Here is a 24,074-nt window from a genome sequence, read left to right on the forward strand (position 1 = left end):
TTCTCTGAAAGACCTCCACTCCAGCTATAATACAACCTCCCTGAAACACCATGCAGTCTCCTATCGACAGTTCCTCAGGTACTGCCCTTATTATGTTACTCAAGCGAAAGTGTCTGACTGAAACACCTGTAGCTGCATTGACCATGACAACTTTAAAATGATTGTCGACAGGCTCTGCCAGAAAGGTATTCTGTCGACTAACAGCATTTCAGAGCTTCTGGAATCCATTGTTTGTGACCCAACCAATCAGAAGTGTATGTACCGCTTATGTACTAAGTGTTGCTACAATGAGGTGGAGTTTGAGGGCCCACTAGATAATAGCATCATCACATGGGAGCAGTGGGAGAGAATTGTTGTTACAGGAGGAGAAATCATCTGCAAAGTATCACAAGGTTGAAAATAGTGTCAGGACGGCAGAACAAGAAGCTAGACGCCTTCACACAGCATCACTTTAACTGGCTGCACCAGACCCAGTCCCTGAGAGAATTAAAACATTCGTTGCTTAGAGATGAACTGTGTGTTCATATTGATTTCTCAGAAAATTATGGCTGCAAACTAAACCGCGAAATCCAGCCGTTCCACTTTGGTAGCAGCTGGAAACAGGCCACCATCCACACCTGTGTGGTATACACAGGTAATGCCACTCACACCTACGCCACCATCTCTGACTGTCATCGCCATGATGAACGTGCAGTGTGGGCACATTTAGAGCCTGTTGTGAGAGATGCCATGACAAAATGTGAAACGCCACCTTCCTCCCTCCACATTATAAGTGATGGGCCTGTAACACAGTACAGGAACCGAAAGAACTTTTACCTCTTGAGTACTGTACCTTTTCTTTTGGGATTCAAGAGTGTGACCTGGAACTTCAGTGAGAAAGCACACGGGAAAGGTGCACCTGATGGAGTTGGGGCAACTGTGAAGCGTCTTGCTGATACAGCAGTGCAGAGAGGAAAGGATTTGCAGACCCCTGAGGATGTATATGACTTCCTGATTAAACAGAAATCTACCATTAACATCTACTAGATATCTGAGGAGGATGTTAAAAAATTTGATGAGAAAGTGCCAGAGCTTTTGCCAGCTGTAAAGGGCACCATGAAGCTACATCAAGTCATCTCCACAGAGCCAGCCACAATTCTATACAGACACATTTCATGCTTCTGTTCAAGACCAGCAGCCATTTGCAGATGTTACAACCCATCAACGGTAGATTTTAGAAATGTGTCAGAAGTCCCAGAACCACCCAGTCTGAATCAGAGAGGCAAATTCATTGTTGTGAATTATGAGGGTAAGCCTTTTGTGGGACAGATCATTCAGGTTGTGGGCGATGAGATAGAGGTCAGCTGCATGAAACAGCTGAGTGCAAAGAATGTTTTCACCTGGCCTCACCCACCTGACATCCTTTTCTATTTTAAATCTGATGTACTGTTCATGATCTCTGAGCCAGAACCTGTCAACTCCCGTCACTCCAAACTGACAACAGAAGACTGGAAAAAATTCCAGACTCAAAGTAAAGATGTATAATTGAGATATGAATGTTTGAATCAGAAATAAGAAATAAATTATCAGAAATAATCTCTCTCTCTCTCTCTTAAAAGCATTGAATTGTATTGTTGACATGATTGTTTTGAATGTAATTTGATAAATAACATGTTTGAATTTTTCTGGCCATTGTTCAAGTGCCATTTTTTGGACTACGAATGTTTTTTTGGAAACCAAAATGTTACTGAAATCTGTTACTGAGGTCAATCTGTTTCTTCATTGTTAAGAATACTGTTTTTGTGTTATGAAAAAAAAAACTAATGAGAGTTTTTTCACATTTATTAAAATACCCAAATCACTTTACTCTTTGACTTTTCATTCAAATTCATGTGTCAATTACTTGTCGTTCTCTCTGCAGATAGTATGGTCAGTTGGTGTAACCGATAAATGTCAATTGGTGTAACCAATATTTCTCATAGAAATCTGAAGCTGAAATAAAAAAGTTACTATGAATATGATTTTAGTACTATACTACACTGTAAAAATGACATTTTAAATGATTGTAAACCAACTGACCCAAGAATAGAAAGAAAACATTCATGTGCACAGCATACTGACCTGCTCAGTGCAACAAAATCCCAATATTATCCACATTTAGAAATAAAAATAATTAAATCTGCTTTGAGATTATATTTCATAATAAATTCATTATTGTCATCAGGACTCTTGCATAACTTCTAGGAAGGTGAATTATTTAATATTTGGCGTGTTTTTGTGGTTACACCATTTGACAATATAAAGGGACTGCAAATCTTTATTTGGTTAAAAATGGTAGAAATGTCATATAAAATACTATGACACCAACATAAATGCAAACTATACATTTAAGCAAACATCTACTTGTTTGAACAAGTTTAAAGCATATTTTAGATTTGGACATCACGCCAACTCTTATGTCACTGACCCTTAACTTTTGTTCAATTTAATTAATTGTTTTATGCTGCACTGTGCAGAATTGTCCTGTTTGTTTCTGATATAGTTGATTGTTTTATTACACTGCACTTTATATTGAGCAGTTTTCCTATTTGTACTGACAGAATTGATTGTTTTATTATACTGCACTGTTTTATTTTCACTATTTATATTGCCCTATTCAATGTATTTATTTTTAGTTTTATACTGCACTGTTTATAGTAAGCAGAATTTTCCTGTTTGTATTGACAGAATTGGTCATTTTATTTTACTATATATAATTATATTTTATTTACAAAATAGATAGTTTTATATAATTTCTTTAAGCATTTTTTGTTGTGACTATTTATATTGCCCTATTTAATTTATTCATTTTTAGTTTTATACTACACTGTTTATAGTGAGTAGAATTTTCTTGGTTGTATTTTATTTATTTAAAATTGTGCAGGATACTGTTTATTTAATGAATTTTTGTCATCCCATGTTACAATTTTTTTTATATGGTGAAGAATTGTCTTGTTTGTATTTATATATGTACTGCAATTGAGTGTGCAGAATTCACTTTTATGTACTATTATATATTTGTTTAATAAACATTAAATAAACATAATATCTCTAGTCTCTGTCTGTTCGCTCGGTGGTGCAGAATTCTGTAATTTTTTGGACTCGGCAACGGTTGTACCCAACAGGCAACCGTTAAAAACCACCAGCGACTGTTAGAACCCAAGGGCAGCCGTTAAATATTGAGACAAGTCATGTAGAGGTTGACTCCTTTACTGTTGTTCCTGTTTCAAGCTAAGAAGGGTAGTGTAGCAGAGCAAGAGGTGAAAATAAACGGTGTCGTGCAAAATTCACCACCCTTGCCACAATTTTTTTTTATTATTATTATTTTATTTTTTTTAAATAAGTATTGGCGCTTCACGATTTTGCGTGTTGTCCTTGCGCACAGGAGGCCGTGCTAATCTTCTCTGTATTGTTCCAATTTTAGTAATTAGCCAAATGTCTCTTTGTGCATCTAGTGAAGAACAACCAACTCTCTCATATAGTCTACAGTGGTGAGTACTGTAAGAGTCGCCAGTAATATATTTTAGAGCAGAATTGTAGATTCAGTCTAATGGTTTGTGAGCACTGGCGGAAGCTTTTTTTTATAAATGACATCACCATAGTCCAGGACTGTTAGTATGGTTAGTATCACCTGCCTGTAGCTGTTGGAGTCTACAGGCAGCCGATAGAGTCGGCAGCCTCCGTTAACATATACTAGTGACCGTTATAGCCCACCGGCAACCGTTAAAAACCACCAGCGACTGTTAGAACCCAAGGGCAACCGTTAAATATTGAGACAAGTCATGTAGAGGTTGGCTCCTTTACTGTTGTTCCTGTTTCAAGCTAAGAAGGGTAGTGCAGCAGAGCAAGAGGTGAAAATAAACGGTGTCGTGCCAAATTCACCACCCTTGCCACAATTTTTTTCAATTATTATTATTTATTTATTTTTAAATAAGTATTGGCGCTTCACGATTTTGCGTGTTGTCCTTGCACAGGAGGCCGTGCTAATCTTCTCTGTATCGTTCCAATTTTAGTAATTAGCCAAATGTGATTCTCTTTGTGCATCTAGTGAAGAACAACCAACTCTCTCATATAGTCTACAGTGGTGAATACTGTAAGAGTCGCCAGTAATAAATCTCAGAGCAGAATTGTAGATTCAGTCTAATGGTTTGTGAGCACTGGTGGTAGGGCTGGGCAATATGGAAAAAAATCTTATCACGATATAGTTTTCCATATCAGCCGATATCGATATATATCACAATATAAATCGAATCACTTTCAGTTACACTTACAGGTTTTGACAGAATAAGGGAGTTATGGCCAAAATCACTAGCAGGCTCAGAGTCTTGTGGAAAGTCACTAGGATGTCCACATCATGCCAGGTGGGTACAAGGTGCTCAGACAGCATTTAAATTAATTTTAAAAAGTCATTATACATCCACACAGGTCCGGAACCCCCCCCCACAGGTTTGGCCCTTAAAACAAGTACAGGGGGACAAATATAAATAAAACTTTAAATTAAATTCAGACCCTTTACATTATTTGCCTGTTTAATTTAAACTGCAATAGCAATTAATACAATTATATTTAATCAAAGGATTATTCCCCTCCCTGAATGCAGGCAACTACATAAAGCAAAATACAATAGTATATCACAGTGTTCATTTTGACAGGTGATTTTGATACAGTTTAGTCTTAGTCTTTTGACTAAAATGTTTAATAGCTTTAATTACATTTAAGTCTATTGTATATTATTAGTTTCAGTCACATTTTAGTCTAGTTTTAGTCTAATAAATTTTGGTCATATGAAAAGTATGTATTACACATGTTTTACTGTTTTTCTATTTTCTATTTGTTTTTAATTTGAGATTATTTACTGCTAATGTTTATTAAAATAATAGCCTTTAAGTTTTGTTGCATTTAAATTATGCTAACATTTTAATATTTTAAAGCAAGTGACCTGTAATGGAGGTGGGACGAATAAAGTCAAGTTTCTGAAATGAACCACTTCTACTGCAGTACAGATTTATACTAACATTACAGGCTTTCAGTAGACTAGACTTAACTTTACTTAACAAGTGTATTTAAAACTCATCCAGTTCAGTAACAGCAATGTTTGGCTCAGTTCAAATGCAGCTACACAGATTATATAATCTTCTGTATTTAGTAAAATATCCAGCACAACAGACTCGCTATCTGTTAAAAACTAAAAACACAAAGACAGAGGAGAATTCTGCCCTCAGGGTTTTCTAAGAGAAACAGTGAGTTTAGGAAAAAACGGAAAGTGCTGCTTCTCTGTGTGTTTATATACTAACCCATCACTCGCGCTGAAGTTAACGTTAATTTACACGGAAAGTGGATAAACACATTAACGTGTGTTACCCATTAGTTTATTAGAATGTAAAAAGCAGTGAAGGCACCTTAGCTAATTATGACAGATTGCACAGAACCCTTTTACACCTAAACAGCAACTCTGAACCGGAGACGATCAGACAAGCTAACCTAACTAGCAGACGGGCTAACGGAGCAGCGTCACCTGCCTTCAGAAATCTTCACAAGCTCACCTCTCTAAATATCTTGGTGAGGAGACTCCATACCACATATTTAGGAGTTGAGTTTTCCATGGTAGCGCAGCTGAACTTATTGTTGTTTATCCAGTAAATTTGAGAGAAAGAGCAGCTGCGTGAATCAACTGTGTGAGGATCAGAGTGAGGGGCTCGGAGTGGTGCCAAGTATGTATTGCTGCAGACTGGAGCCCCTCCAAAGGGGAGGGGCTTACCTCAAAATGGGAAGTCCACCAACAGTATATGGCTCGAGACTGGGAGCGCGTTTGTGCGCGAGACCTCTCTCACCACGGCTCCGGCGAATGTCATAATAAACGTCTTCCATGATTATTATTATTACTATTATTCTATAACATCAAATTTAATGTTATATAGCATGTACTATCACATTATATTATATTATATTATACTATATTATATTATATTATATTATATAAAAGTCTACATTGTAAGGCAGGGAGACCTCACTCAACACAGCTCCATTTCTCTGCCGAATGCCACAAAAAAAGTCCTCCGTGATTAAAAGGCTCATGAATGTCAATAAATATATTAGTCAACAATTAATGATTATTTATATTTCTTAAATGTTAATATAATAAAATACGTGTAGTGTGTATGTATTTATAATATTATTGGCTATGAATAAACAACTGCCTTTATTATTTAGATCTTTACTATTTTATAATTTGAAAAATTCACAGCATAGCAAATAGTGCAGCAGAGCAAGGAGGTGAACATAAACGGTGTCATGCCAAATTAACCACCCTTGCCACAATTATTTTTTATTATTATTTTTTTTTATTTTTAAATAAGTGTTGGCGCTTCACGATTTTGCGTGTTGTCCTTGCACAGGAGGCCGTGCTAATCTTCTCTGTATTGTTCCAATTTTAGTAATTAGCCAAATGTGATTCTCTTTGTGCATCTAGTGAAGAACAACCAACTCTCTCATATAGTCTACAGTGGTGAGTGCTGGAAGTGTTGCCAGTAATACATTTAAGAGCAGAACTGTAGATTCAGTCTAATGGTTTGTGTGCACTGGCCGAAGCTTTTTTATAAATTACATCACCATAGTGCAGGACTGCTAGTATGGTTATTATCAGCTGCCTGTAGCTGTTGGAGTCTACAGGCAGCAGGTAGAGTCGGTAGCCTCCGTTAACATATGCTGGCGACCGTTATAGCCCACCAGCGACCATTAGAACCAAAGGGCCATGCTTAGAACCTACTGCGAACATTAGAACCCACGAGCGACTGTTAGAAACCTCTGTCGACCGTTAAAACACACAGGCGACCTTAGAAACCTCCGGCGATTGCTACAGTCCACGGGCGACCAGTAAAAACCACCAGCAACTGTAAGAACCCACCGGCAACGGTTGTATCCCACAGGCGACCGTTAAAAACCACCAGCGACTGTTAGAACCCAAGGGCAACCATTAAATATTAAGACAAGTCATGTAGAGGTTGACTCCTTTACTGTTGTTCCTGTTTCAAGCTAAGAAGGGTAGTGCAGCAGAGCAAGAGGTGAAAATAAACAGTGTTGTGCCAAATTCACCACCCTTGCCACTATTTTTTTCAATTATTATTATTTATTTATTTTTAAATAAGTATTGGCACTTCACGATTTTGTGTGTTGTCCTTGCACACAGGAGGCCGTGCTAATCTTCTCTGTATTGTTTCAATTTCAGTAATTAGCCAAATGTGATTCTCTTTGTGCGTCTAGTGAAGAACATGCAACTCTCTCATATAGTCTACACTGGTGAATACTGTAAGGGTTGCCAGTAATACATTTTAGCGCAGAACTGTAGATTCAGTCTAATGGTTTGTGAGCACTAGCGGAAGCTTTTTTATAAATTACATCACCATAGTGCAGGACTGCTAGTATTGTATGGTTAGTATCGGCTGCCTGTAGCTGTTGGAGTCTACAGGCAGCCGATAGAGTCGGCAGCCTCTGTTAACATATACTGGCGACAGTTATAGCCCACCGGCGACCATTAGAACTGAAGGGCCATGCTTAGAACCTACTGCGACCATTAGAACCCAAGAGCGACCGTTAAAAACCTCCGTCGACCCCTAAAACACACCGGCAACCTTAGAAACCTCCTGCAAACGTTACAATCTACGGGCGACCATTAAAAATCACCGCTAACTGTAAGAACCCACTGGCGACCGTTTTACCCCACAGGCGACCGTTAAAAACCACCAGCGACTGTTAGAACCCAAGGGCTACCATTAAATATTGAGACAAGTCGTGTAGAGGTAGACTCCTTTACTGTTGTTCCTGTTTCAAGCTAAGAAGGGTAGAGCAGCAGAGCAAGAGGTCAACATAAACAGTGTTGTGCCAAATTCACCACCCTTGCCACATTTTTTTTTATTATTATTATTTATTTATTTTTAAATAAGTATTGGCGCTTCACGATTGTGCGTGTTGTCCTTGCGCACAGGAGGCCGTGCTAATATTCTCTGTAACATTCCAATTTTAGTAATTAGCCAAATGTGATTCTCTTTGTGCATCTAGTGAAGAACAACCAACTCTCTCATATAGTCTACAGTGGTGAGTACTGTAAGAGTTGCCAGTAATGCATTTTAGAGCAGAATTGTAGATTCAGTCTAATGGTTTGTGAGCACTGGCGGAAGCTTTTTTATAAATAACATCACCGTAGTGCAGGACTGCTAGTATGGTTATTATCAGCTGCCTGTAGCTTTTGGCGATTCGGCAGCCTCCGTTAACATATACTGGCAACCGTTATAGCCCACCGGCAACCATTAGAACCGAAGGACCACGCTTAGAACCTACTGCGAACATTAGAACCCACGAGCGACTGTTAGAAACCTCTGTCGACCGTTAAAACACACTGGCGATCTTAGAAACCCCCGGTGACCGCTACAATCCCCGGGCGACCATTAAAAACCCACCAGCGACCGTTATACCCCACAGGCGACCGTTAAAAACCACCAGCGACTGTTAGAACCCAAGGGCAACCGTAAGTGTGCACAGGCAACCCTTATAAACCACCGGCAACTCTTAGAAACCACAGATGATCGCTAGAAAACACCAGCAACCAGTAGAACCTACAGGCGAACTTTAGAACCCACCAACAACAGTTAGAAACCTCTGGCAATTGTTAGAACTAACCGGCGACCTCCGGTAACTGTTACACCCAGGGGTGACCGTTAGAACATACTGGCCTGAAACCAGGTCAACCGTTAAAACCCAAGGACAACCATTAAAAACCTCTGGCTACCGTTGGAAACCAACAACGACCATAAGAAACCTCCGGCGACCGTTAGAAAACACTGGGAGCCATTCACGTAGACCAGTCGTGATCAGGCTGGGTCGTTCATTTTTTTTTTGTATGGTAACACTATAATCTATTTTCAGTGCCTGTCGATGAGACGGCAGTGTAAGCTCTCCTCATTTGCACAGCCTTCAAGAACTTAACATGCAGAACTTTTGCATGTAGAAGACATGATTTCATCAAGCTTGTATTGCAAGTGAGTAAATTAAATTAATTTCAGCAGACTGGTCAACGCATACATTACATTGAGTAATCTTGTCACAGTATTTGCTGCTCTCTTCTCTTATTTCTCCCTCTTTGGGGTGAGCACTGATTTTCAAAGGATTACCAAAATGTTGAGAAAAGTCGTGTAGAGGTTGGCTCCTAAACTGTTGTTCCTGTTTCAAGCTAAGAAGGGTAGTGCATTAGAGCGAGAGATAAAAAAAAAAAGGTATCGTGCCATTATTATTATTTTATTTATTCTTTTTTTAAATAAGTATTGGCGCTTCACGATTTTGCGTGTTGTCCTTGCGCACAGGAGGCCGTGCTAATCTTCTCTGTATCGTTCCAATTTTAGTAGTGATTCTCTTTGTGCATCTAGTGAAGAACAACCAACTCTCTCATATAGTCTACAGTGGTGAGTGCTGGAAGTGTTGCCAGTAATACATTTTAGAGCAGAATTGTAGATTCAGTCTAATGGTTTGTGAGCACTGGCGGAAGCTTTTTTATAAATTACATCACCTTAGTCCAGGACTGCTAGTATGGTTAGTATCGGCTGCCTGTAGCTGTTAGAGTCTACAGGCAGCCGATAGAGACGGCACCCTCCGTTAACATATACTGGCGACTGGGCCACGCTTAGAACCTACTGCGAACATTAAAACCCACGAGCGACTGTTAGAAACCTCTGTCGACCGTTAAAACACACAGGCGACCTTAGAAACCTCCGGCGACCATTAAAAACCACCGCCAACTGTAAGAACCCACCAGTGACCGTTATACTGCACAGGCGACCGTTAAAAACCACCAGTGACTATTAGACCCCAAGGGCAACCGTTAAATATTGAGACAAGTCATGTAGAGGTTGACTCCTTTACTGTTGTTCCTGTTTCAAGCTAAGAAGGGTAGTGCAGCAGAGCAAGAGATGAAAATAAACAGTGTTGTGTCAAATTCACCACCCTTGCCACAATTTTTTTTATTATTATTATTTATTTATTTTTAAATAAGTATTGGCGCTTCACAATTTTGCGTGTTGTCCTTGCGCACAGGAGGCCATGCTAATCTTCTCTGTATCGTTCCAATTTTAGTAATTAGCCAAATGTGATTCTCTTTGTGCATCTAGTGAAGAACAACCAACTCTCTCATATAGTCTACAGTGGTGAGTACTGTATGTGTCGCTAGTAATACATTTTAGAGCAGAATTGTAGATTCAGTCTAATAGTTTGTAAACACAGGCAGAAGCTTTTTTATAAATTACATCACCATAGTCCAGGACTGCTAGTATGGTTAGTATCGGCTGCCTGTAGCTGTTAGAGTCTACAGGTAGCCGATAGATTCGGCAGCCTCCGTTAACATATGCTGGCGATCGTTATAGCCCACCAGTGACCATTAGAACCGAAGGGCCACGCTTAGAACGTACTGCGACCATTAGAACCCATGAGCGATCGTTAGAAACCTCCATCGACCAGACTGGCAACCTTAGAAACCTCTGGCGACCATTACAACGCACGGACGACCATAAAAAAAACACAGGCAACTGTAAGAACCCACCAGCGACCGCTACACCCCACAGGCGACCATTAAAATCCACCAGCGACTGTTAGAACCCAAGGGCAACCGTTAAATATTGACACAAGTCATGTAGAGGTTGACTTCTTTACTATTGTTCCTGTTTCAAGCTAAGAAGGGTAGTGCAGCAGAGCAAGAGGTGAAAATAAACGGTGTTGTGTCAAATTCACCACCCTTACCACAATTTTTTTTTTATTATTATTATTTTTTTATTTTTAAATGAGTATTGGCGCTTCACGATTTTGCGTGTTGTCCTTGCGCACAGGAGGCCGTGCTAATCTTCTCTGTATTGTTCCAATTTTAGTAATTAGCCAAATGTCTCTGTGCATCTAGTGAAGAACAACCAACTCTCTCATATAGTCTACAGTGGTGAATACTGTAAGGGTCGCCAGTAATAAATTGTAGATTCAGTCTAATGGTTTGTGAGCACTGGCGGAAGCTTTTTTATAAATGACATCACCATAGTGCAGGACTGCTAGTATGGTTAGTATCGGCTGCCTGTATCTGTTAGCTGTTAGAGTCTTGTCACAAAATGCCCTGTGTGCACAAAGCGTTCCACTGACCAGACCTCCAACAAGATGAAGGTCAGTAAAGCTGCTGACTGCGGGATATTTCTAAATAGGCAAACATTAATAAAACCAAAATAACAAAGCGCTAAGGCTGTCTGGTTTTCTGCCAAAAGCATTATTTTTTTCAAATATATATATATATATATTATTTTATTTTATTTTTTTTTTTAACCAAGTATTGGCGCTTCACGATTTTGCGTGTCTGGACAGGAGGCCACTACAGTGGAACAATCTTCGGGCGAACCATGACGAAGTGTTTCACCTCCTGATTGGTCGATGGAAGAAGTGTTTCACACCCTGATTGGTCGCTGGAAGAAGTGTTTCACACGAAGTGTTTCACGGCGGACGGCGCTGATAGGTTGCTATGCGTATAGAGCCCCCGCGATTGGCCAGTGGGCGTGTTTTGGTGACGAAGTGTTTCAGACTGCTTTCCCCTCCTGGCCCGGGCTCTGAGGCGGCATTTTTGAAACCTGAGCGTTTCAGAGCACTTCGGAGCGGACGGATCTTTTCCAGCCTCAGCACTTTAACACGTAAGTCATCAGTTTTTAAAATAACTTTCGATTGCGGGATTTTTTGTACTTAACGAAAATATATATATATGTACATTTTGTCTCGTTGGAAAGACGTTTTTATTGTATTAATGTAAGTTACTGGTCACTGGCTGGCTAGATACATATCCCCGTGTTTTCTAGCGTCCTAAAAGCTTGGTTTTTGATTCGAAATGTAAGCGTATTTTTTTCCAAGTAATAGAAGATTTTAACTAGTTTAACCAGCTACAAAGTGTTATGTTTTGTCGCGGTAAAAATCCTCCGTTTTGTCGTATTTGTCTTTATCAACTAAGTTATCATATTTTCCACGTTTACTTACCTAAAGCAATATGTAAATGCTATTAATCCCTTTTTTATAATTCTGTAATGAATACTGTAACAATTCTTATTTATTTGTAATTAATATTATAGCATTATGTTGTCGAATTTAGCAATAAAATACTACAGGGTGTGTTAAACATCAGGGCTGTGATTTGGTTATTATATGTGAGTGTATAATAATCTAATTGTAGTAGTATAATAATTGTTATAATAATATTATGATATATTGCCAGACCATTTTAACTTAAACTTAAGGAACTTTTTTTCTGTCTGTTTAAAGAACTGTTACCACATTTGGGCAGGATTAGTCTTGTTTATTAGGTTTTGGTTATTTTTGTAAATGTAGTAAATAGTTCTAAAAAATGTGGAACCAATAATTCTAGGTTTGGATATTAGTTAAAAGATATTTATTAAGTGTAGCATTTTGAGTCAAATGCAAACTAAATATTTAACATGTAACAGTGAATCGTACTCTTTAATTGTTTTTGAAATGTGGCATTTATAGGTAAATTTTATGTACTTAAAAATAGATAAACATGAAAAATATTAATTATAACAGTAACAGTTGTTGTGATATAAATGTTTCAGATGTCAAAATGTATTTTTCCATACAGTTCATTTCTGATAATATACATTTTTTGTATTTTTAAAGGATTCTAAGCATGGATGCAAAGCCAGCATTCCGTTTTGAGGAGAATGGGGAACTCACCCTGCGAGCTTCACCTGCAGCACAGGCAGCAGAGAGGGAGCACTTGGCACGCATAGGGTCAGGTGCTCCCTTCAAGATGCAGGATCGGGATGTAGCCTGGGCAGAAGCCAAGCAGAAGGTGGTGGCTGGAGGAGGAGACCCTCGGGACAACCAGCTGGTAGCCAGTGTGAGCACCATCCAGTTTGGCCAGTACCGAGGGAAAAACTTCAGATGGCTTCTGGAAAATGACATGGGCTACGCTGCCATGGTCCTCGCTGGGCATCAGAAGGAGCGTGAGTCCGGCGATTTGAGCGAGACTGCCCTCATGAGCAATAAGGATGTTCTCCTCAAATACGCCAGCTTCTACCCCGAGGTCGCTGAGGCCATAAAGCAGCGGAGGCAGGGGGGCACAGTCGGTGATTGCTTGGTGGGCTTTGGCGCACACAAGACTTGCACCTGTAAGGACCTGTACGAGTCTCAGGACAAGGAGAAAAAAAGGTGAAGAAAACCTAAGCCATACTGTAATTTTTTTGGTGTACTAGCAGTGTCTTTGTAAATACGTAGATGTAACATAATTAGATATGTGATGTGATTAAAAAGAAGTTGATTGTAAACTTTTTTTTTTCCCCATAATTCTGTGTTTTAATAGCTATGTCCAGTGGCTGAGGGTTCAGAAGACCAGACCTGGAACCAAGATGGATGCACTAAAAAAGTACATCCAGAAGAGGGATTTGGAGGTGCTGCATTCCACCTCATTTCCTCCTCCTCCAATGGCTCGTGACTCACCTCTGCACCGATCGTCTCACAAAGCTCCTGGTGAGATTCAATCTGATGAAAAGCCACATGTGAAAAAATTTTATGAAAATGATCATATAAAAAAGTTCTATAATTTTTGTACTTTTCAGAGCCCACTGATGATGAGCTGATGATGTGTGCAGAGGAGGTGGAGAGATCAGGTGTGTGTTTCTGGATTTAATTTTGATTATACAAAATGTTAATTACAAAAATCTTAAATAATGTATTTAATGTGTTTCTTTAAATCCATGTGTTTTATTAGTTCTTTTGGAATGATGCAGAAGAAGTTAAGGTAACTGCTGTAACTGGCCCATCGAACATTAGTCCCTGTCATTATACTAGAAACGTAGTTGGTTCTAGTGTGCATGCCCTCTCCCTTCGTCCTTTGCTTGGGTGGAATAATTGCAAAAAAAATTGTAAGCATCACTTGTCTCTGTGCTTCCATCACTGTTATTTGGCTGAAATTTCCTGAAGGTTTCCATGTTTTACTCACTCTTGTTTCATTGTTTCCTGCTTTTTTTGGCACTCATTTACATAGTTAGCAGTAGATGTAGTATATGTTTGTTAGTGCAATAACAACTATATTACGAATTCGAAATACATTGTTTAGAATCTCTATTGACAGACTTTTTTATGATTCTTGCAGCTCCTTCACCTGTTCCTGTCACACCACCTGCTCTCCCATCTCGTTCTGCCAGGATTGTAGCACAGAAAGGTGCGACCCCTCCTGCTGTTTCCGAGGTAAGGTTATCATTAATCTGTAGTGTTTTATCACTTCACAAGAACAAGTATGGAGAAAAACATAGACTGACAAGCCTTCTTTTCTGAAGGGCCCAGTGCTTCCACAGAGCTGGAAGCACCATCTCCCAAAGGAGCAGCATGAGTGGGTCAGCCGTGCTCTTTTCAGGAGGGACCAGGCAGGAAAGGCTGTTCTTGTGGACAGCCAACATATGTGGTGGTATCCCCCGCCTCCACGCCCTGTCTATAATCAGCCCCCATCCTCACCTGACGTATTCTTCACCCGGCCCTTCTGTCTGTGGATGCCCTACCGGAGGTGGTCGTTCAAGCTCTTGTGCAAGCAGCCCAACTGCCATCGGGCTGGTCAGCACCTAACGTCCAGCGGCTTGTACAAGACGGTCAGGAGGGTGCTAGACGTTGACGGCTGGTACTTTCTGGCCACAGAGTACCTCGAGTGCCATCGTTGTCGGAAGAAGATTGCAGGGTGGTCACAGGACATCCTGGAGCAGATGGATCCTGCACATCGTGCCATGTTTCCAGCTGTCCTCACATACAGGTAAAACAAACAAACACAAGGCCCACACATTACAGACCAATTAAGGTCCATTGATGGGGTGGTATTGTCATGTTAAGTGAGCAGTAGTGTATTGTCTTGTCACCTTTTCATGTCCTTGGTCTGGAATGTCGGCCCGTTTGTACGGCCGTTAACTCCTCTATTGTTCTCTCCCTGCAACCCACCTGTACAGATCACAGAACACAGAACTCGCAGCCATTTACAGCCTGTCCAACCTTTTTTCTGTTAATGTGTGTGCTTACAGGTTGTCCTGTGACATGAGGGTGGTGCGGCTGATGAGGGAGCGGACCCTTGGCAACAGCATCCGTATGCTCTCCAATAAATTGAGGGAGCAGCACAGCGAGGCGTGGATGGCAAGCACACTGCAATATCTTGCAGTGTGTAAGAAATTCCAGGTCGCTGGCGTAGAGGCACCGAGCATTGCACCACCACCACCCATGGTGCCTATTCCCTCTCACCACTGGCTTCTCACTGTCCACGCCGAGGATGTGCGTACGCGGATCGGTGAGATGAAGTCAAGGGTCACCTCCATTTTTGGATCCATCTTAAAGATGGATTCCACAAAGAAGGTAATATTTTTAATTGACCGACTTTCAAGCATTGTAAAACAGCACACTTTGTAATATGTCAACTCATGCATTGTCTTTTTTTTTTTTTTTTTTTTTGTGCATTTAGGTTACAAAGAAGCTGGCTGGGGCAGCAGCTAGGACAGCAGCCTGGGTGACCAATGTGTAGTCCTGCCTGTTTACCGGTGTGCACGGGGCACCACCTCCCTGGAATCATTCCATCATCATCTAAACAACTTCATACCTGGTGAGTATTGTACCATGGATCCTATGTGTCTTTATGTGTGTGCGTACATATGTGCATGTGTCTTTTATTGAACTCAATATCTAAATTGTGTCTTTGCGTAACAGGAACTTCTGCAAATGCAGAAAATTTCCAGGCATTCCTTTTGGAAGGATTGACGAGATGGAATGAGGACCGTGCCGCAGCGGTAGACCAGTCAGATCAGGTACTGCGCTGTTACAGTGGCCATCTGCAGCACAGCCTGAACCAGCTCAGTCAACAGCTGCTGAACTGCAAGCTTGTTGCAGACTGGACAAAACCAGGAGAGTACACAGGTAACTATTCTCATCAGAGTCATGACGCTGTTGTCGACCAATCAAACACAAATACAAACCTGTTATTCTTTTTTTTTAATATTGTATTGTGATTTTTTTTTTTTGTGCGTGTCTTGCAGGCGAGTTAATAGGTGTTGAGTACCTGTACTCCCAGCAGTGTAAGGAGCTGAGGGAGGACATCGGTCGGGACCCAGACGCCCCAGATGACACCCCAGATGACGAGTCAGAGTGGGAGGATGATGAGGTCAGCTATTTGGTCAAAGAGGAGGAAATCATTGACCCCACAGTGGCGCCGGTTTCTGGTTTACAACCCCACCACGGATTGCTGTCCAGATATGCTCCACCAGTGGCTCCAGCAGAACCATTGACTGCGGCAGAACCAGTGGCTACTCCTCCTTCTCCTCCTCTGTCCAAGGAGCCCCTCTCTGAGCCAGGCCTTCCGTCCTCAGTAGCTGCATCAGGGGTGGATGACGGCAATAATGTAAGTTTAGATTTAAATAATTTTTAAAACGCTCATGTCAAAGCAACTTGAATTTGAATTTATTTCTTTTGTTCTTTTGTTTATTTTGCCAGGTGGTCATAGGGCCCGATAGAGCACCGGGGTACGATCATGTGGTCAGGCTGGCCAGGTACCTGGTGGGGCTGCGTGATGAACCTGTAAATAATCAGCCTCTGGAAGTCTCTGTCAGAGGCTGACAAGCAGCGTGTCTCCTACTTGCCGAGACACAGGGAGCGGCTTCTCCAGGGCCGGTTTAAGGCCAGCCACTCGAAGACCACCACATGCAGTGGAACAGAAAGTCTGAAACGGTAAGGAGTTTGCTCTTTAATGACGGATAGGACTGGATAAAACTGTAAGCAAAACAATCCAAACAGTCTTCTATTATACGACTGATTATTTTTAAAAAACAGCACCGAAACAGTAGTTCGATTTAATATACTAAACTTGTCTGTTTTTGTGTGTTTTTCTTTGTAGCTGTTTGCTGGGCCAAGGCACAGGGCCGGCGCAATGGCCGAATGCAAGCCGCCTTGTTGAGGCCATTTGCCTGGAGCTGTGCTTTGTTCATCCCAGGGGCCGAAAGCTGATGGGCTTCAGGATGAACCGGTGGGCTGTCGTCCTATATGACTATGGTAGGATACGGAGTCTGACTCTGAACAGCCCCGGGCTCGTGGAAGCAACAGCGCTTCAACTTTTTGAAATTAACCAACGCACTCTCTCTCTGTGGTAAGTTTCTTAACCTAACAGTATCAATGCAGTGCAGACAATTCACAGCTGAACCCTGAAAATTATTTATTTATGTGTTTGTTTTCTCTTCTTTTTTCTTTTTTTCTGATTTAATAGGCACAACAATTTCCAGAAGAAGCAGGAACAGGTTGTGCTGTCAATGCAGATCCCTGCACCAAATCCCAGCATTCTGTCAGCCACCCCACAACCTGAGCCCAGGCAGATTGATCCAAAGCCTGAACATCCGAGGCCATTTGAGTTCATCACTCCTCCGGATCGGTCTGGGCAGGCTGCACGGAGAGGACAGCGTCAGGTTTCTGCTGCAGTGTCGTAACTGCAAAGCCAGCTGACACCACAACAACCTGGTCGCTTTCCAGTGCCACCTCAACCACGTCTACTGCCTCACTCTGTGTTGTTGCCACAGCCACCTCAGCCAGTGCTTATGCTGCAGCCACCTGCGCCACCTCAGCATGCGCTTATGCCGCAGCCACCTCAGCCTGTGCTTATGCCGCAGCCACCTGCGCCACCTCAGCATGCGCTTATGCCGCAGCCACCTCAGCCTGTGCTTATGCCGCAGCCACCTCCACCACCTCAGCCTGTGCTTATGCCGCAGCCACCTCCACCACCTCGTCCAGACCATGAACATGTTGGCAAAGTGCTGAGTAGGTCCACACAGTGCAGGAGGAGAACAGAATCCTTAAATTTCTTCAACATTTGAAAAGTACAAATAAAATACAGAAATTTAAATATTTACAAGAAATATGGTTAAACTTCAGCTTTTTACAAATCTTAAGCGCTGGAGGGCTGGGCAGGGATTTTTTTTCTTCAGTTCTTCAGTCCTTCTTCCTCCCACTCTTGCTCTTTACAGGTCTGCCTTTTCGGTCTGCGGAGCGTTGCTTGGCGAGCCACTCTTCGACTGATATCCCTTCATATAGCGAGCAGAAGGGGACCCCTTTGTAGCGGCTGTGCCCAAAATCCTTTTGTCGGGGTTGGCCACACAGGTTGCAAATGTGGAAACCAGGCCTTTTCCTGTCCTTCAGCCTGACACCAAACTCCTCAGCTTCCTGTTCCCTCTGCCTTCTTTTTTGAGTATTCCAGGCTGTGGTTCTTGGGACGTTCCTTCCCCTGCATGACCCATCCACCCACTTCTGCTCTGCCAGCCAGTCGGGGGCACTCTGGCCAGAGGCGGTGGAGCAAAAGCTCTTGCCCTTGTAGGTGACATGGCCGAATTCCATTCTCCTGGGCTGGCCACAGAGATGGCAGAGGATGCCAGGTGGCTTCTGTGTGTAAACATATCTAATCTTCTGCAGGACCTTCTTGTCCTCTTCCAAACTTCTTTTCCTTCTCCACACAGTTGCTCTTGTCACCTTGGCTGAGGTTAAAAAAAGCATGACAAAATTTAGTCCTCACAGAACACGTAGATGTAAGAATTGTAGTACATGAAAAAGGGTCTGCCAAAGTACATTACCTGGTTTGGAAGCCCTCCTGCGTCTTTTCTTGGCCTGAGCAAGTCGGGCCCTCTCAAGCTCCCGCAGAAACCAGCTTCTTTTCATCATCTCTTTTTGGGAGATGACTGGCGGCCAGTGGGGAGGGCAGAACTGAGACCCACCTCTGCTCTCTGTGCCACCTGAGCGAGGATCAGGCCTGCTCCTTGGAAGCTTGGACGCAGAGGCCTGGACTGCTTGGACCCACTCCAGCTCTCTTCTTGCCCTCTTCCTTCTCTCCCTCAACATTATGGAGATGATGGGCGGCCAGCGTGGAAGGCAGAATTTAGCTGCTCTCTTTTTCTCCTCGTCCAGTTGCAAAACTAGTGCCTTCTTTGCATGCAAATGCCCACCCGGTTTGCAGTGGACCTGCCTCAGCCAGCCAATGTAACTATATAACACAAAAATACAATAACAAAACAGACGTGCATGAATAATAATATACAGATATATTAATACAACAGTCTTAATATACTAAAAAAAATGCACACTGAACAAATACCTTTTATCCTTTAACTTAGTGGATTTATGAAGCCTCTGGATAATTTTCTTTTCAAAAGTGTTCATTCTGTGAAAAACAAGAACAGAAAAACAAACAAATTATAGGTTTTAAACACACACAAATACTTTTTTATAAACACACTCGCGGTGATTGATTTTCTTGCCTTCTCTCTCTCTCTCTCTCTCTCTCTCCACGTTGTCCGGTAATACTTTTTTATAAACACACTCGCGGTGATTGATTTTCTTGCCTTCTCTCTCTCTCTCTCTCTCTCTCTCTCCACGTTGTCCGGTAATACTTTTTTATAAACACACTCGCGGTGATTGATTTTCTTGCCTTCTCTCTCTCTCTCTCTCTCTCTCCACGTTGTCCGGTTCTGTATCCTGGTGTTCTCCTGTCGTGTATGCTGGGCCGGTGTTTTCATAACTCCCGCTACGCGAGAGCCCGCCCCTCCTTTTAGAGCCCGCCCCTCCATCTCCCCGCCTCTCGTTCCGGTTGGCTCAAGCTCTCCCCGCCCGAAGCTCAAGCTCTGCCCGCCCCCAAATGAAACAATTCCTCCCCAAAACGAAACAACTCCTCCCCACCCCGCTGTCCGAGACCGCGTCGGGGCGATCCCCGTTCACGGCCGAGCCCGTTTTCGTTCCCGGAGGTTCTCGCACGGCCCGCGGGGGCTCAACCGAGAAGATTGGGCCCCATTTTAGGCCACTACAGTGGAACAATCTTCGGGCGAACCATGACGAAGTGTTTCACCTCCTGATTGGTCGATGGAAGAAGTGTTTCACACCCTGATTGGTCGCTGGAAGAAGTGTTTCACACGAAGTGTTTCACGGCGGACGGCGCTGATAGGTTGCTATGCGTATAGAGCCCCCGCGATTGGCCAGTGGGCGTGTTTTGGTGACGAAGTGTTTCAGACTGCTTTCCCCTCCTGGCCCGGGCTCTGAGGCGGCATTTTTGAAACCTGAGCGTTTCAGAGCACTTCGGAGCGGACGGATCTTTTCCAGCCTCAGCACTTTAACACGTAAGTCATCAGTTTTTAAAATAACTTTCGATTGCGGGATTTTTTGTACTTAACGAAATATATATATATATGTACATTTTGTCTCGTTGGAAAGACGTTTTTATTGTATTAATGTAAGTTACTGGTCACTGGCTGGCTAGATACATATCCCCGTGTTTTCTAGCGTCCTAAAAGCTTGGTTTTTGATTCGAAATGTAAGCGTATTTTTTTCCAAGTAATAGAAGATTTTAACTAGTTTAACCAGCTACAAAGTGTTATGTTTTGTCGCGGTAAAAATCCTCCGTTTTGTCGTATTTGTCTTTATCAACTAAGTTATCATATTTTCCACGTTTACTTACCTAAAGCAATATGTAAATGCTATTAATCCCTTTTTTATAATTCTGTAATGAATACTGTAACAATTCTTATTTATTTGTAATTAATATTATAGCATTATGTTGTCGAATTTAGCAATAAAATACTACAGGGTGTGTTAAACATCAGGGCTGTGATTTGGTTATTATATGTGAGTGTATAATAATCTAATTGTAGTAGTATAATAATTGTTATAATAATATTATGATATATTGCCAGACCATTTTAACTTAAACTTAAGGAACTTTTTTTCTGTCTGTTTAAAGAACTGTTACCACATTTGGGCAGGATTAGTCTTGTTTATTAGGTTTTGGTTATTTTTGTAAATGTAGTAAATAGTTCTAAAAAATGTGGAACCAATAATTCTAGGTTTGGATATTAGTTAAAAGATATTTATTAAGTGTAGCATTTTGAGTCAAATGCAAACTAAATATTTAACATGTAACAGTGAATCGTACTCTTTAATTGTTTTTGAAATGTGGCATTTATAGGTAAATTTTATGTACTTAAAAATAGATAAACATGAAAAATATTAATTATAACAGTAACAGTTGTTGTGATATAAATGTTTCAGATGTCAAAATGTATTTTTCCATACAGTTCATTTCTGATAATATACATTTTTTGTATTTTTAAAGGATTCTAAGCATGGATGCAAAGCCAGCATTCCGTTTTGAGGAGAATGGGGAACTCACCCTGCGAGCTTCACCTGCAGCACAGGCAGCAGAGAGGGAGCACTTGGCACGCATAGGGTCAGGTGCTCCCTTCAAGATGCAGGATCGGGATGTAGCCTGGGCAGAAGCCAAGCAGAAGGTGGTGGCTGGAGGAGGAGACCCTCGGGACAACCAGCTGGTAGCCAGTGTGAGCACCATCCAGTTTGGCCAGTACCGAGGGAAAAACTTCAGATGGCTTCTGGAAAATGACATGGGCTACGCTGCCATGGTCCTCGCTGGGCATCAGAAGGAGCGTGAGTCCGGCGATTTGAGCGAGACTGCCCTCATGAGCAATAAGGATGTTCTCCTCAAATACGCCAGCTTCTACCCCGAGGTCGCTGAGGCCATAAAGCAGCGGAGGCAGGGGGGCACAGTCGGTGATTGCTTGGTGGGCTTTGGCGCACACAAGACTTGCACCTGTAAGGACCTGTACGAGTCTCAGGACAAGGAGAAAAAAAGGTGAAGAAAACCTAAGCCATACTGTAATTTTTTTGGTGTACTAGCAGTGTCTTTGTAAATACGTAGATGTAACATAATTAGATATGTGATGTGATTAAAAAGAAGTTGATTGTAAACTTTTTTTTTTCCCCATAATTCTGTGTTTTAATAGCTATGTCCAGTGGCTGAGGGTTCAGAAGACCAGACCTGGAACCAAGATGGATGCACTAAAAAAGTACATCCAGAAGAGGGATTTGGAGGTGCTGCATTCCACCTCATTTCCTCCTCCTCCAATGGCTCGTGACTCACCTCTGCACCGATCGTCTCACAAAGCTCCTGGTGAGATTCAATCTGATGAAAAGCCACATGTGAAAAAATTTTATGAAAATGATCATATAAAAAAGTTCTATAATTTTTGTACTTTTCAGAGCCCACTGATGATGAGCTGATGATGTGTGCAGAGGAGGTGGAGAGATCAGGTGTGTGTTTCTGGATTTAATTTTGATTATACAAAATGTTAATTACAAAAATCTTAAATAATGTATTTAATGTGTTTCTTTAAATCCATGTGTTTTATTAGTTCTTTTGGAATGATGCAGAAGAAGTTAAGGTAACTGCTGTAACTGGCCCATCGAACATTAGTCCCTGTCATTATACTAGAAACGTAGTTGGTTCTAGTGTGCATGCCCTCTCCCTTCGTCCTTTGCTTGGGTGGAATAATTGCAAAAAAAATTGTAAGCATCACTTGTCTCTGTGCTTCCATCACTGTTATTTGGCTGAAATTTCCTGAAGGTTTCCATGTTTTACTCACTCTTGTTTCATTGTTTCCTGCTTTTTTTGGCACTCATTTACATAGTTAGCAGTAGATGTAGTATATGTTTGTTAGTGCAATAACAACTATATTACGAATTCGAAATACATTGTTTAGAATCTCTATTGACAGACTTTTTTATGATTCTTGCAGCTCCTTCACCTGTTCCTGTCACACCACCTGCTCTCCCATCTCGTTCTGCCAGGATTGTAGCACAGAAAGGTGCGACCCCTCCTGCTGTTTCCGAGGTAAGGTTATCATTAATCTGTAGTGTTTTATCACTTCACAAGAACAAGTATGGAGAAAAACATAGACTGACAAGCCTTCTTTTCTGAAGGGCCCAGTGCTTCCACAGAGCTGGAAGCACCATCTCCCAAAGGAGCAGCATGAGTGGGTCAGCCGTGCTCTTTTCAGGAGGGACCAGGCAGGAAAGGCTGTTCTTGTGGACAGCCAACATATGTGGTGGTATCCCCCGCCTCCACGCCCTGTCTATAATCAGCCCCCATCCTCACCTGACGTATTCTTCACCCGGCCCTTCTGTCTGTGGATGCCCTACCGGAGGTGGTCGTTCAAGCTCTTGTGCAAGCAGCCCAACTGCCATCGGGCTGGTCAGCACCTAACGTCCAGCGGCTTGTACAAGACGGTCAGGAGGGTGCTAGACGTTGACGGCTGGTACTTTCTGGCCACAGAGTACCTCGAGTGCCATCGTTGTCGGAAGAAGATTGCAGGGTGGTCACAGGACATCCTGGAGCAGATGGATCCTGCACATCGTGCCATGTTTCCAGCTGTCCTCACATACAGGTAAAACAAACAAACACAAGGCCCACACATTACAGACCAATTAAGGTCCATTGATGGGGTGGTATTGTCATGTTAAGTGAGCAGTAGTGTATTGTCTTGTCACCTTTTCATGTCCTTGGTCTGGAATGTCGGCCCGTTTGTACGGCCGTTAACTCCTCTATTGTTCTCTCCCTGCAACCCACCTGTACAGATCACAGAACACAGAACTCGCAGCCATTTACAGCCTGTCCAACCTTTTTTCTGTTAATGTGTGTGCTTACAGGTTGTCCTGTGACATGAGGGTGGTGCGGCTGATGAGGGAGCGGACCCTTGGCAACAGCATCCGTATGCTCTCCAATAAATTGAGGGAGCAGCACAGCGAGGCGTGGATGGCAAGCACACTGCAATATCTTGCAGTGTGTAAGAAATTCCAGGTCGCTGGCGTAGAGGCACCGAGCATTGCACCACCACCACCCATGGTGCCTATTCCCTCTCACCACTGGCTTCTCACTGTCCACGCCGAGGATGTGCGTACGCGGATCGGTGAGATGAAGTCAAGGGTCACCTCCATTTTTGGATCCATCTTAAAGATGGATTCCACAAAGAAGGTAATATTTTTAATTGACCGACTTTCAAGCATTGTAAAACAGCACACTTTGTAATATGTCAACTCATGCATTGTCTTTTTTTTTTTTTTTTTTTTTGTGCATTTAGGTTACAAAGAAGCTGGCTGGGGCAGCAGCTAGGACAGCAGCCTGGGTGACCAATGTGTAGTCCTGC

The 24,074-nt window shown here is 42.1% G+C and overlaps 7 non-coding genes and 1 pseudogene across 7 annotated transcripts; all 8 read right to left on the reverse strand.

The window, feature by feature from the left end:
• Positions 1 to 3,356: 3,356 nt before the first annotated feature.
• LOC125802090 (U6 spliceosomal RNA) lies at positions 3,357 to 3,459 on the reverse strand. Its single transcript, XR_007439049.1, has one exon. It is a non-coding gene; the product is annotated as a U6 spliceosomal RNA (small nuclear RNA).
• A 488-nt stretch (positions 3,460 to 3,947) lies between these two features.
• On the reverse strand, positions 3,948 to 4,050 carry LOC125802084 (U6 spliceosomal RNA). The gene has a single exon (XR_007439045.1). It is a non-coding gene; the product is annotated as a U6 spliceosomal RNA (small nuclear RNA).
• A 2,318-nt stretch (positions 4,051 to 6,368) lies between these two features.
• LOC125802087 (U6 spliceosomal RNA) lies at positions 6,369 to 6,471 on the reverse strand. Its single transcript, XR_007439047.1, has one exon. It is a non-coding gene; the product is annotated as a U6 spliceosomal RNA (small nuclear RNA).
• Positions 6,472 to 7,157: 686 nt separating this feature from the next.
• On the reverse strand, positions 7,158 to 7,262 carry LOC125802093 (U6 spliceosomal RNA). Its single transcript, XR_007439052.1, has one exon. It is a non-coding gene; the product is annotated as a U6 spliceosomal RNA (small nuclear RNA).
• Positions 7,263 to 7,952: 690 nt separating this feature from the next.
• Positions 7,953 to 8,057, reverse strand: LOC125802094 (U6 spliceosomal RNA). Its single transcript, XR_007439053.1, has one exon. It is a non-coding gene; the product is annotated as a U6 spliceosomal RNA (small nuclear RNA).
• A 1,267-nt stretch (positions 8,058 to 9,324) lies between these two features.
• LOC125802089 (U6 spliceosomal RNA) lies at positions 9,325 to 9,442 on the reverse strand (annotated as a pseudogene).
• Positions 9,443 to 10,051: 609 nt separating this feature from the next.
• On the reverse strand, positions 10,052 to 10,156 carry LOC125802088 (U6 spliceosomal RNA). The gene has a single exon (XR_007439048.1). It is a non-coding gene; the product is annotated as a U6 spliceosomal RNA (small nuclear RNA).
• A 680-nt stretch (positions 10,157 to 10,836) lies between these two features.
• Positions 10,837 to 10,939, reverse strand: LOC125802091 (U6 spliceosomal RNA). Its single transcript, XR_007439050.1, has one exon. It is a non-coding gene; the product is annotated as a U6 spliceosomal RNA (small nuclear RNA).
• Positions 10,940 to 24,074: the final 13,135 nt, after the last annotated feature.

This window comes from Astyanax mexicanus, chromosome 4, assembly GCF_023375975.1.
Source record: "Astyanax mexicanus isolate ESR-SI-001 chromosome 4, AstMex3_surface, whole genome shotgun sequence".
In the NCBI taxonomy this organism is placed as follows: Eukaryota; Metazoa; Chordata; class Actinopteri; order Characiformes; family Acestrorhamphidae; genus Astyanax; species Astyanax mexicanus.